The sequence below is a fragment of the Achroia grisella genome, unplaced genomic scaffold, assembly GCF_030625045.1.
Source record: "Achroia grisella isolate CSIRO2021 unplaced genomic scaffold, CSIRO_AGI_Agris_v1 utg402, whole genome shotgun sequence".
NCBI lineage: Eukaryota > Metazoa > Arthropoda > Insecta > Lepidoptera > Pyralidae > Achroia > Achroia grisella.
Window position 1 is genome coordinate 7,262,878 of NW_026712841.1, and position 15,301 is coordinate 7,278,178.

Sequence of the window (15,301 nt, forward strand, 5' to 3'; positions counted from 1 at the left end):
ATAACTGTTTGGTACGTGAGTTTAAAGAAGTAATTAACAAATTATATACTATTGTTGGTCTAGCGGTTTATCACACCGCCTTACTTCTGATGGTCGCGGGTTCGAGTTCTCGCACGGCGCAAACATTTGTATTCATGCGTGTGATTGTTTGTATTGGTCTGAGTATTTTCTATGTTTAATATATATATTTACAAAAAAAATCTATGTATTTGTATCAGTTATCTAGTTCCCATAACATAAGCTGTAACTTAACTTGGGTGAGCGCTGTGTGATTTGTCCTGAGATTATTATTATTTATCATATACAACCATAGGTTGAGTGTAAAATATGTAATTACTCTAAACTCCGCTTAAATGGTTAAAAATTAGAATTTTGATATATGGCATACTGACCTTATCTTATGCTCATCCTATCATTCTCCCCCCTGTCCCATACCCCGTAGTACCCCGCTAGCGTATACCGTTAGCGAAGACAGGTGCACCATTCCATTACCATCTATTAAACCATAAAATGAGGAAACAAATCACGTCCAAAAGACCGCATGGAGGTCTCCCTCATTAGCAGCATAGGGCCAATAACCCCCAGTACTAATAACCTCAACCTGACTGGTACAAAATGCCGCATGCTGTTAGGTCCGGCAAATGTTCTGTACCTACTACATATTGTATGGAAAGTTTTTTTTTCTTATTTTAAATAAATAAATATGTATTTGTTCATTTATCAAAGTCATACTTCAGGTAAAACTGATGGTCTGTAAACTGTGATATGTAAACTATTCAAAGGGCGAATTCGTCGAAGTTCACCTCGTTTATTAGTTAAGCTCTATTCAATTAAGGGAGGGAACTCTCGGTTCAAACTCTAACTGATTTAACACTAACGAGCTTTGTGGAAGATTACTCTGTTAGCAAAATTGTTTGTTTCGGATTACGCCTATATGTAGAGGGGAACATATTTCTATTAAAAAAAAAAACAAAATAAAACAGACCGGCGCGGCGCGGCTTTTGTTGTTAATAAAACTATGTAGATTTATTTTATATATTTATATTACAATAAAACTATGACCATTTTATTTGTAATTTCATCTTTTCAGCCATAGTTTAAACTGAATTCACTAAATATATCTTAATAAAATTTTTACATGAAAATATATTGGTAATCATTATACCTAAATTCAGACAAAGACTAAATTCAAACAAACAAACGTACGTTACCCGTATACGTATTAATTTAAAATAAAATCGCTAATAATCTCCGATATTAGAGAGCACCTAGAGAAGATACATATAAATGAACAGCCCAGTTGATTCCAAAGCTCAACGTGATAGAACACGTTGGTCGACAAGGTCGCATTAGAGCTGTCATTAATAACACTAATGAATGTAACTGTTGAATCTAAACTACATTACCATACAATCAATTGATTTCAGTATTAAATCATAAGGTATTTACCATATAATTATTCGTTTAAAGACCAGATTAACTAGCAATGTATACTAAACGCGAAAGTTTAAAAGTATATTATCATTACACCTAAATTTAGACAATGTTCCAGGAAAACATATAAATTTAAAATAAAATTAATATATATATATATAGAAATTTGCTACATCCATTATACATATAGTTAATCAGATCTTAGCATGATTTTTTAGGTTGCAGGTTACGGTTAGTAATATTACATGTACATATTAATCTAAAATTCGCAATAATTATCTCCAACCTCCGATAGTAGAGGGCGTCTAGAGAAGATACATATATATACGTACATAAATGAACAGCCCAATTGATTTCAAAGCTCCACGTGTTAGGACACAATGGTCGACCAAGGCCGGACACAAAGCTGCCGAACCTTCAATCAATTTCGGAAAAGACAAGAGTTGCTATTACCTATACTACAAAACAATGGTAGGTATCAGATAACGGAAAAATTATCAATATTATAAATGCGATAGTGATTCTGTCTGTCTGATTATTACCTTTTGACAACTAAACGGCTGAACGGATCTTAATTAAATTGACGTGAAGATACGATGTATTATTACGAAGATAGATATAGCCTATCTTTTATTTCAAATAAAGCAGACGATGCCGCGGCGGCAGTGTGTACAGAATAAAAAAGACGAGAATAGACAAACATCTAGTTAACACAAGCGACGTCATGTGACGTTCGTCATATACTCATGTTGTCACTCTAGAGGACTATTATTGTCTGCTTTATCTCACTCTTCAACCGAAATACAACGTATAAAGTAAGCGCCATATATTTAAAAAATATATGGACGAAACTCAGGTATCCCTGCAGACGACTTATTCCAAAATCAACCTCGATTTTTTATTTTTAATAAGCTACTTATAATTTTATTAATTATTTCATTATTACTTGTCATTTGATCTTCAACAATAGATGCAAAATACGAACAAAGTTAGTAAATGAAAGCCTTGTATAAAATATTTATACATTACTTAATGGATTCATATCAGTTAGTTTAATTCGGCTACCTTTCGCATGTGTTAGACCACAAATATTCAGTGCGAAAACTTGACTATCGTTACTGGAAACTTTATAACCTTCTCTATTGGTGATCGAATTCCGACCATTATCGAATCAACACCCATATTGCGACATGAGTTTCGCCTCTGAACGAGGCATCATCAGACATTGAATAGAGTTCGCATATAGCTTGGAGTCCCAGTATAGACTGTGCGACACTGCAACGTTTAAAAATTATTTATACATTCTATAACCGATAAACACGACATACCATAAAAACATCAGAATTAGCATCAAGCATAATACTGTGTATCAAAATATTGAGTTATGGTTTCATATGCTTTTTGAAGTCAGCAAAAATTCAATCGAATAAAAATACACATTGGTCAGATGTAACAATACGGCTTGTTAAATAAACGAGTTACTCGTTAACGAACCCATTAGTGCAAACGACCAACTACACGGAATTCAGATCTGTGCCGTGAAAACAAAAATGAAACAACTGAGATGGCCATTGGAATAGACGAAATTTACATAAATACTACATTGTGTTCGTTGTCTTATTCATTTGTGAATAGGGTTGCCATCTCTAAAGTAAATCTAAATTGATTTAGAAAATAACAAGATTAATTAAATTAAATATACCTACACTAATAAAAGGTTATAAACAAGTTTTTATTTATGTAATTGTAATGGCAAACAGGAATTAGATTTAAGCAGTCTTATAAAGTTATTTGCGTAGGGTCACATGGTAACGTGATATCTGGAGTGCTGTTCATGTATTATATATAGGTGACGGTTATCACTTATCGTCAGCTTATAAGTCATTCCAATTACATAACAAAAAGATGGTATCACTATCACCTTCATCATCACCAAGCAAATAGACCTACACTAGAAAGAAAGAAGAAGAAAGAAAAAAATATTTATTCAGTGCAATGTAAAAAATACAATATAAACCTACAAATGAAAAAAAAGAGCAAATAAAATGTACATATAATTAAACTTAATTTACCATAATTAAAAATAAACATAAAATAATTATTTTTTACATCCAAAAATGCACTGAAATGGCTCCACTCAGCTTTAATGTATGTCCTAGGTGAACATACAGCTGGTTTTCAGTGGCACCAAAAATATATATATAAAAGGGGGAGAGAGAGAGCACTATTTAAAATATTAATGATAATAATTAAAACAAAATTACAACTAATAAATACAACCAATTACATATACTAGAAAGAACAAAATAGAATAAAATAACATTAATAAATATAAACATTAAACATATATATACAACTACTTTGCCGTAAGATTTATAGGTTAGTACTAGTAGATACTCTTAATATTTCCATATTAATAATATTTTATTTCTTTGTACAAAATTCAAAATGGTTGACGTAAAGAATGCTGGCCACTTGACCACGAACTAAAATGCGCGGTAAATCAAGCAAAAATCTATGGTATCCCTAAATGTGACTGGAGATGCTCGAACGATATTCCTCATGCTTGTTCGAGTAGAAATATTTATTTGTTGTAAACAGAAAATGCAAAGGATGGAAATTCTGCTTGGGAGACGAAGATGGAAAATCACACGCCGTATTGCTTTTAAATCCGATGAATTGATATGGAATTATAATAAGAATCTTTTCATACGTTTACCATATATAGTACAGTTGATCTTTATTCGTGGAAATTTTATCCATTTTTCGATGTACATGTTAGAAATGAAAATGGCAAACATTTTATTATTCGTTCGATAACCATCTAAAGAATTGGGTTCTTTAATAAATTTTATTGAGCAAATTTGTTCGTACGAAATCTGTAATCTGATAAAGTTACACAGTGAACTCAATAATAATATTACTTTCTATCTATACGCCTATACTAATATAATAAAGTTGTAGAGTTTGTTTGTACGCGCTAATCTCTGAAACTACCAGTTGGATTTGGAAAATTCTTTTACGTTTCATAGTTCAATTATCAAGTTTGGATGAAGAAAATATTAATAAAGATGAAGAAAACTAAATTAGTTCATTTATTCTAGACATAACTAATTTTTTAATGTAAACAACACCATTTTGAATTTAAAAACAATATGATTGGTGTTAATGGTTATATTCACAAAATTTAGTTAAATAAATAACTAAACTATTTTAGTTCTTAATGCAACTATTTTATTTGTATTTTTATTTGATTACTAAAGTATGGCAATCACTTTTTCAAAAAATTTCAGCGTACATCAAGCTATTACCTTTAGGAGTCGAGCAATAAGAAATACTAAAAAGAACTCTTATAGGAGAGTGGCAGAGAGTGTTTTCATTTGTATAGCTATTATGTGTGGACATCTGTAACTTAGTATACATTGTACAACAAAGTTCTACAATCTAAGCTATAAAGTTAGTTGCAAGTTGTACCACCAACAAACACTAAACTCACCGGATAAAGCATTACATGCTCCTGACACGAACACTTTATAGAGGAACAAGTATAGACAGAGATATAAATACTTAAATATATCTATTTATAAGAAAATTTGTTACTTTATGCCCGAGGGAGACTTTGGGTCGCTGAATACTACTACCAGCAGCTTGCTTTGCGAAATAATTTACAATTTCAATGTACGATATTTTAATAAAATTACCGGCTAATATATAATTAGAGACATTGGGTATGGAAAAGCAAGAGAAGTACCACGGCTCTTACAAAAAAAATATATCGCGTAAAAATAGGGGTTGATGATAGAAGGGTAACAGTTTAAAGTTATATGTATTTTTTAATGCCGAATTATAAAGTAAAAATTATAACAGTAATACAAAAAACAATTGGGGTGGGCCACCTTTATCAATTAGGGGTATTAAATATACATAACCTATTCTCAGACCTACCGAGTATACACATACAATTTAATCAAGATTGTTTAGAAGTTTCGGAAAAGTATGGCAGTTAACACGAGACACGAGTGTTATGTGACACGAGAATATTATGTATCTTGATCTTGACAAACTTGATATTTTAAAAGCTATTTATTTATTAAATTCAGCTACTAATGTCTCATATTATAAATATTCTATAGACTAACATACATATGAATTAATATTATAATTGTCATATATCAAATTGTCTCTTTGATTACGACATTGACGACGGCAATCTGCCACAGTAGCACCGATACACCACCCTCTTCAGACAGCATTATTGACAACCCCCTGCAGCATAGCTTTATCTTTTAAATTGGATGAAACCGCAGGGCATATATAGTTAACACGTGCAGGAAATATAATTTTAGATTAAACATATCCCAGTAATCAGATGTATCCTAATGACGTTATTTACCTTAATAGAGTGTTATTATATTGTATGGACAAAATGTGTTTACTTGTTAGAACTGGCGTCCGTGCCATTTGACCTGTTAATAATAACCTATTGTCTCCAAAGAGACAATGAGATGTTTTGAGCTTTTTCCTATGTATTTCATAGAAAGGCAAACAAACTGATGGTAAGTGATAACCGTCGCACTACGGGCATCGCAACTCCTTCAATCGATTCCCCGTCCAATACACACGGGGATCGAAATTATGACGGCCTGAGCCGAAGTTCGAACCCCTAACGGTGCCCTTAGACTAAAGTCGTATCCGTCAGGCAGAAGTTGGCCTTCAGCCACTCCATAAGTCCTTCCGCGGGTTTGGAGTGCCATCTGCACTCGCCCCCTGTCATTCGGTGAAACTGAAAAGGCCAGCTACAGCCTTAGAGTAGTCCGAAAAAAAGGAATCGCGTTATGTAACGCCCGTGATACCATTCTTGCGTTGCCATTACGGAGAACTAAGATATCAAGACCCTAATCCGGTAAGTATATGGTAGTGGACAAGGGGTTCAACATTATTTTAAATATACCACCATTACGCAGATAGACAGTAGAGTAAGGACCTAAAATAATGACTAATCTATAAAAATGGAAAATGGTGGAAAAAATAAAATGAATTACAACGGCCATAGTAGTAGATTGGCATTTCCATAGACAAGCAGTGGGTATTTCCACAATATATTGGCATCTCGCCAATATGTAAATAATCTTTCTCTCCTGATTTCTCCAAGCAACAATACCTAGTTAATTAATAAAATGAAACATTTATGTTTTTGTCTCTTAAAGCCATTTAAAATGGACAAGGTCGTTTAAGAAAAGGGTATGATACCCTAGATTCGGGGTTACTTGAAAAGTAGAGACGTCAGACCCTCGTAAAAACAAAGTTGCGATAAATGTCCTCTCAAATTTGCATGAGTAGTCAGCATAGACAAAAGGTCTTGAGAAGTTCTTTACAACACTTAAAAGAATTATGCTCTGTCCCAAGGGAATAGAAACACCTGGATATAAAATATTATCTGCTATTTACGTACTTTTAGTGTTTATTGTTTTCTCAATTGTAATATATATATTAATACGTAAAGCAAAAACTTTGTACTCCTTTTTACAAAAATTGCGCGGACGGTGGAGTACCAGATTTCATACATTTATAGTCTATATTGTATCAACCTATATGATAATCATATCATATAGGCTGATACAATATAGACTCTCTCTCTCTCTCTCATCAGAGAAGAGAGATACGAGTATGATAATGGAGTGCTAAATATTATTATGTTTTTTACATTAAGCAGTAAAATAAAAAATTTCTATAAAAAAATACACACACTACAATCTGTGTATTTCACACAGACTGATATACTTTATTCTTCGCAACTTTTTGGATTATTATTAAAATCTGTGCAGAAATTGAGAACACATTTACATTTTTCAATCAATATCTTTAGAATTTTTCATTATTTTATTCAATCTCTCCATCACAGTTTTTTATCAAATATATGATATATATGTATATATTTATAACAACAAATTTTATATGTCACAGAATAAGCGAAGAATGAAGAATAAAATTGAGGAAAACTGTATAAAACATGTAACTATCAGCCATCATCACCATCAGCTCACTGTAATCTACAGTGGCCTATGGCAGAGGCCATAGGCCACTGTAGACTACAGTGAGCCTTGGGAGAGCCCAAGGCACGATACTGGGCCCGATCTTCAGCCCTTCTCGTCCAGTTATACGCGCAATTCTACATATGACGTCACTCCATCTAGCTGAATACCATCTGTATAAATACATATTCTTCACACAAAAAACTGGACCACCCACTATGACCTGAGCACCAACTTAAGTAAGAAAACTATTGGTTACAAAGGAATCATCGAAATCAGATAGATTTCGATGATTCCTTTTTGATAAATTTGATATACACTCAAAAACACTTCAGATTGTAGATATCTTCTGAGGCAAAGAGATTGTTGGAAACCAACATTAATATTGTGAATATACTGCCGTATTGTAACGCCCCTCTTCTGTTCTTACTACAAAGTGGGCCGGCCATAAAAATTGTGTAATGTATCCAAAAAATAATATACGTTTTTTTAAGTCCTTCAACCTCTTTCAGTCAAACGCCAGCGACAGCCTTCCACAGAGATTATTAATAATGGTCGCTTTAGGAATCACTGTGATTTCTGTCCTGACTTCAATATCATCCTATTATAATCCACTTTTGCCCCACCGATACACACATAAAACTCTAAACATTGAAAACTATACCATCTTTTCGACAGTCGGTTAAAAATCCATACGAAATTATTTTTTTAGTGCGAGTAGCTTTCGCTAAAACACGAGTTCGTATCGTCTAATGCATGTTTTTATCTGGAGCCAGCTTATCAGATAATACGACTATGTTTTGAAAGCTTCGTTACGTCGAATGGATATGTACGAATATACAGTAGGTATATCTACATAATGATATTATTTTCATTTTAGTAAATTGAGCAATTTCGTAGCAGTAATGGTAAATAATACACATATAATTTTGATATCATTACGGTATATGAAATTAAATTTATCAAAACATATTTATACCACACAACCAATACAAACATAGCCAATCAATATCAATAAAAAATATACTTATAAGAAAATATACCAACTTTATGATTTCGTGAATTCTCAATTATTATATCTTACGATATTAGCCTGATTATTATGTCTAGACTAGGGAACTCGCACAATTTTGTCTATTCTAAAAAGGAATAAATTTTCCCTGTTTTTGCAACATGTTGATGCTTTTATTCTATTTCTTGTAGCGTATTTATTATACAGTCTATAGCCATATGCGATAAATGAGCTATCCAACACCTAAATATTTTTTTCAATTCGAATTAGTAACTCCTGAGATAATAGCACAGTTTTTTAGTGTCATGAATTAAAATAAAGAGTATCAGTCTAGTACAAAATCTTGTACTAATTGCTTACTTATTTACGTCTTATACTCTAAACTGTGGTATTAAAAGAACTAATATTACAATTTAATAAATTTTATGTAATGGGAAAGGCAAATAAACTGATGGCCAATCTGACTAAACCGTCAACTATAAACATGAACAGCACCACGGATATCACATTATCATGTGACACCCGTGATGCAGTTACATTCTAAAAGACTAAAATGTCATACCTTTTATTCTGTAAATCCACCTTACAACGGAACACAACTTACAATAGCAAACTGCTTGGTGGATGTAGAGGAGCCACGCAGACATTGTTTTACAAAGTCGGTAATTTCATGAGTATTGATTATCATATGATTTTATTATTTATTTTTATTGTATACATACCTATTTTACTTTGTAACATTAATATTAGGGATATTAGGCATTAACCTATAAATTATAACAAATAATTATGTACAGAATTTCCTTGTTAAAACACGCTTAATTATCCCGTTAGATGTTTCATTAAACACAAAATTTAAGTTGGTCCTGAATGTTAGTAATTGCGTAGGTACACCCTTCTATAATCTAGGAGAATCGTAACAGTTCTCCTAAATATGATTTTACTATTAATATATCATTTTTCGATTTGCATGTAGACAGATGACAAATAATATTTTATTATAATTAGATCTAACATTGAAATCTTCAGCAATCAGTACTAATATTATAAATAATAATATACATAGAACAATACACACAGCGCCATCTAGTCCCAAGCTAAGTAGAGCTATCTAGACAACTGATATAAATACTTAAATTGTTTGTTGTAAGTACATTCACAATATACTTTGGAAACACCCAGACCTGGGGGGTAGGGGTGATTGTTAGTAATTTGGACTCATGAGCACATTACTATTAATATACCGTGTCAGGTTGACCTCCACGCGGTCCCCCTGAAACCATCATGATAAATTCTTGGTGAATTTGTCATGATGGGCTAACTGACCTGACTTCATGTTCATCTTATCATCCTCCACTGGTCCCCGTGTCAGCGTAAACCGTTAGCGCGGGCGGGTGCACCATTCCATTATCAACCCTCAAAAAAAAACACCCAGACCTGCGGGGAAAGGGATTGTTAGTAATGTGAAGTAATAATCATACAGGTCATATTGGTCAGGTTGACCACCAGGCACGTCCCCCTAGAATCTATCGTAAAAATCCTTGTTATTTTGCCACGATGGACTAACTGACCTGACCTCATGCTCATCTTATCATCATCTACAATCTGGTGCCAACGTAAACTGTTAGCGCAGTCAGGCACCATTCCAATCATCCATTAAAAACACATTATAGATTTACTATACAAATAACCAAATCAAATCAGAAGTACAAATGTTTATAAGTTTATACCGTGCGAGGTATGAAACCCACAACTATCGAAAAAAAATGTGCTAAACCACTAGATTACAAATGTGAAAAAAAAACATATCCTCACAACTTTAAACCCAATGTGGAGTATTTAGAAATATTATTAAAATATTGTTCCATGTATTGTTTACATTATTTTAGCTGATATGTCCACGCTTCTCTGTAAACGTTGAAATTCAACATAGAAAAATGGAGGCTACCGCAGCTGCGCCGCCGCCGTCTCTCGGAGTAATTTAATTTGTTATGAATGTTTTCTGCCTCCCGAAAGTTAGTCAAAAAGTAGCTTGTACAATGAAAATTCAATTTTGAGTGGTACGTATGTATGTATTATATTAAACCTAATGTTAAATGTAAAATGTTGCTAACATTTAACGTTAGGTTTAATAAAAATACGTTTTATTAAAAAACATAAAAGTTTTACATAGTTTTTTACCTACTGATACGTTCAGATAGAAGATTCAATCGCTAAGAATGAAGAAGGAATGTGGTCCTTCTTCATTCTTAGCGGTTAGAGCATTTTAAAAAAATTACAACATAATCCGTGCAATTTACAGAATGAAAGAACGAGTATTGTAAATTAACAGTAACCGCTAAAATATAGTGTAAATTCGCATTATATTTAAACTAACATTTAAATACAGTAACTAATATTATAAAGAGGATATTTTATTTTTAGCTAGCTGTACCCGTGACTTCATCCGCATTGAATTAAACTTTATTTTTCTAAAATAAAAGTGGTTTAATTTACTTCTTATTACATCAGCTACCTGGCAATAAAAGTCCATCAAAATCGGTCTAGCCATTTCAGTGATTAACCGGAACAAACAGACAGACAGACAAAAATTGTAAAAAATATTATTTTTGTATATGTACCGGATTCTTATTCATATGCTATATGCATGTAAAAAACTATTATATCAATATTACAAACAGATACTCCAATTTAATTTATATGTATAGATATGCTCGTAATGGATATACAAAAGAAACATATTTGACGGATATTAAAAATTCGTAAAATATATCTCTCTTATATTATAGTCGTTAGTAATATTACATTATATTTACAACTTTCAAAAGGTAAAAAAAATATTAAATCAGTCAGGTGTATTTTGTGTTCACGCATTACGTGTTGAGTAACAAAATAAATCACTCCTTAATGAGTAGAACCTACCAGTCTCTATGTTCACAGTAAATGTCACGAATATATACAATATTTATATCGAATGGACCCATGACGAAGGCATATAATATAATGTAAATAATTACTCATCTTTATCGTGGCTGCATTTTAAAAGATTTACAACAACAGTTAATACATAGGCACACTAATGACTCACATATAATCCAGTCCTCGGCTGGATTATTAATTACAATAAGTATTTTATAATTAAAGGTCTATGGTATGCCATGGATCTATGGATAGTACGATAGTTACTACGTAACCCATATTATTAAACAAGAGTTACGTATAGGCTTCAGTAGGTTTTCAATTTAACTGTTTTGTTTGCTTACGTATTCTACATATCTTCGTGAACTCCAAACAATGTGTTTAAAATTCTGAAAGAGGATATGTTAAATTTGACTTAATTTGTTTGTGGATTAATTCAGAACTGATCACTATGTGCGATGCAAATGATGCTACAATTTTAAAATTTTAAAATTTCTGTTATTATCACACTGCGACAATCTATTGACAATTTTTTTTTAATTTCAAAGGCAAAAGGAAAAAACGAATACCCACTGGGGGAATCCGCGGAACTACCGCCTAGTTCGTACATATACTTAATAAACCCATAATTTATTTATTAACTCATAATTATAATTATTATAATAATTGTAATTATCAACTGTATAATGTAAGTACTGGTAACTAACTATATATAATTGTTTGAATAAATTTCATAGACAATTTTTAAGATTTTGGCAACGAGGAAAATGGTATCCGTCGGTTTTATGCATGTACGTATCAAACATGACATAGATGTGAATTGCGGAGAATCATGTTGGTGTGGAAAGATACGAAATTGAAATTTTGTAGAAGAGAGCTTAATCTTTCATAAATCGGTAATGGCTTGCAATTCTCCAGGTGTTGCGCGCACTCATGGGCGACGGTAATCACTTACCATAAGGAGAGCCGTAGGCTCGTTTGCATGTTTTAAAAAAGTAATACATCCGTATGCTGAAATTTCACTGTCTCACATCGCATTGCAAAGCAACCTGCTAGCGGATAAAATATGTGGAACATTCTTGCTCATCCTACCATCTTTCACTGGTGTCCCGCCAGCGTATACCGTTAGTGCAGGCGAGTACACCATTACATTAAAATCTCTAAAAAAAACTATTAGGAGACGGGTACCCACGCAGAAGATTTTGTTCAAGGTCTCTCTCTGGAAAATCAGTAACTATTTCATATACCTACTTAGAGTTGGTTCTTTAGTTCATAACATCCGAGTTTAAACGTCTCCGAAATTTGCCCAAAAATTGTGTAAGCATTTAGAAGCCTACCACCTAATAAATAGTATTTCATTGATAGTGTAACTGGGAATAGCGGGTTCGATCCCTTCAAATGCGACAGTTACATTAACATACTTTTAATCTATAAATATAGGTAATTATTTAGTATACAAAAGAATAGTAATTAAAAGATGCAGTTTTTAAGCTATATAGTTCATTGTTATACATTATTAATTATGCGTTGAATTACTTCTAATTACATACCTACGTATCTAGGTTTATTTTTTCTCATAAAGAAAATTTAATAAAATGACTAAATACCTCCACATGCAAAACAGTATTTAAAAACGTATTATTAATAACACAGGTAATAAAATTTAATACCTATCCGTTGATATGAGTGGACATCAATACAGATAAACCTCCCCGACAATTTGCTAAGCCATATAAAACTTGCAAAAAAATTCTCGAATTCATCTGTACTAATACGGAAATCGAACTCACCGGACTGGTGATGTCACATAGTCCACCAAACACTGCCGTTAAAACGCATAATCCTTATAAAGTCTTAATACAACATACCAAATACGCAAACTTTTCTCGAAGTAAGGAAATGTCCACAGCGTATGTACACTGACATCCGTTCGCAACCGTTCGCGCCGTGGTACTGAATTTGTTAGGACATGATATCACTGTTTTAGTCTATCCTATGTCGTTCATAGCTTGTTAGAAATCTAGATACATATATTGTTCATTATTATGTTAATTGTTAGCTAATATAATGATATAATACTGAGTAAAAAAGTCAATGTATTGAGGAAAACGATTCACTGCTTCGAATTGTTTTCCAGTTTTGCCTAACAATCAATTTAAAACAATTTATCCTTCTTCATTATAAATAGTCGGGCATTATTTGTCTTTTATTATTAGTTGTATTATAAAAATACATAAATATATTCATAGATTATAATTTCATTTGCGGTAGGCAGAGGCATTTGTTTATTGCCATTGTGATTTACGTATCACTGTAAGTGATACGTAAATCTTCAGTGATGCCCAAAATTCAATCGCATGTAGCAGGAGACAATCTTTCTGTAAATACTTACAACCATTTTTTTATCATCAATAATTTTAACAATATTTTTGCATCTGGGATAAAATAATATTGTTAACGGTGTTTTCATTATTTGAAAATTAGTAAAGAATATTAAAATGACTATTGTGTAATCTGTACATTATGAGTTAAAAGTATTATGAGTAAGTAAGTACAGAACCAGGTCGATAAATTAAAATAAAATCAATATACTGAATAAAATATTTAATTTGCACAGGTTAGTTATTTTTTTCTTTAAATTTTTTAATACATTATAATGGATCCTCTTATTTCGTTAAGTTTAAGATTGAGTAAAGATAATTTTTAGAATAGCTTCATTAGCTCTAATTGAGATAAGTTTAGCGTGACATTTGAGATTATATTAATTAAAAGTTGAGACATTAAAATCTGTGCCTGAAATTATGTAATTGTAACCTAAATAAATTTAATCTCTCAAAAAGTCTTCAATTATACCCCTTTGGGGTGGCTAGAAAGTTTCAGAAGTGCATTAAAAGAATTAAAGAAGAAAAATTGTGCAGTCTGACTCTACTTTTTCCGTCATGCCGCAATTGATAGCGGTTTTTAATAAAACTCTTCAAGTTAAGACTTAAATAGGCAATCAAATTATTCGATTTGTCAATTAACGTCTCGCTCGTATAACAACTATAACTTTATGTTGTGACTTTTTACGTCCACTCGTCATGACGGCCTCGGTGGTCTAGGTGACACCGCTTTACTTCCGATGGTCGCGGGTTCGATTTCTCGCACGGTGCAAACATTTGTATTTATGAGTATGATTGTTTATATCGGTTGAAAACACCCAGTGTTTTCAATGTATATTATGTATTTACGAAAAAAAAATCAGTTATCTAGTAACCACAACACAAGCTCTGCTTACCGTGAGACTATATGGCGCTGTGTTAATTGTCCAGGGTTATTTATTAATTAAAAAACAATACTTTGGAAACTATGAATGCTATGAACAGTAGATAAACAAGGTTTCGTATTCCGAATACTTCCTTATTATAGGCAGGTTGTATCGGTGATACATGCTTGCTTACTAGTGCACAGAGCTCTTGATAAAACTGGCCACTAATGAAACATGTAGCCACTTAAAATTAGAATTTAGAAAAAAAGCAATTGAAAATAAGAACTAGAAGAAAAAGAACGCTCCTTATTTTAAAACAGTTATATTTTAAAACAAGAAAATTATTGAATTAATTAATATAATTGATTTTATTAAAATATACACTCGTAGAGTGCCTGACCACTAAACTGTATTACATACACAATACACATCGAGACGTTCCTTAGCAATGGTAAGTAGGTTCGGTGTTCTTTGCTTACTTTGGAGAGGTCGGAGAGTAGAAGAGTCTGGAAGAAGTTCTGCCTAGGCGACATCGTATTTCTCCTTCCTTTTCCATTGATTAATTTCTTTTCAGGAATACAGTCCACTCTCTATTTTTATTTCTTCTTTAAACGGATTCGTAATCCAACAGACAATATGGATAGTAAATGAAAAATA

The 15,301-nt window shown here is 32.3% G+C and overlaps 1 protein-coding gene across 1 annotated transcript in view; it reads right to left on the minus strand.

The window, feature by feature from the left end:
- Positions 1–13,319, minus strand: part of LOC131844273 (adenylyl cyclase 78C) — a 128,240-nt gene extending 114,921 nt beyond the window's left edge. The window contains exon 1 of the mRNA XM_059193110.1: positions 13,188–13,319. The gene's annotated coding sequence lies outside the window, so the exon portion shown is untranslated. The remainder of the gene's footprint in view (positions 1–13,187) is intronic.
- Positions 13,320–15,301: the final 1,982 nt, after the last annotated feature.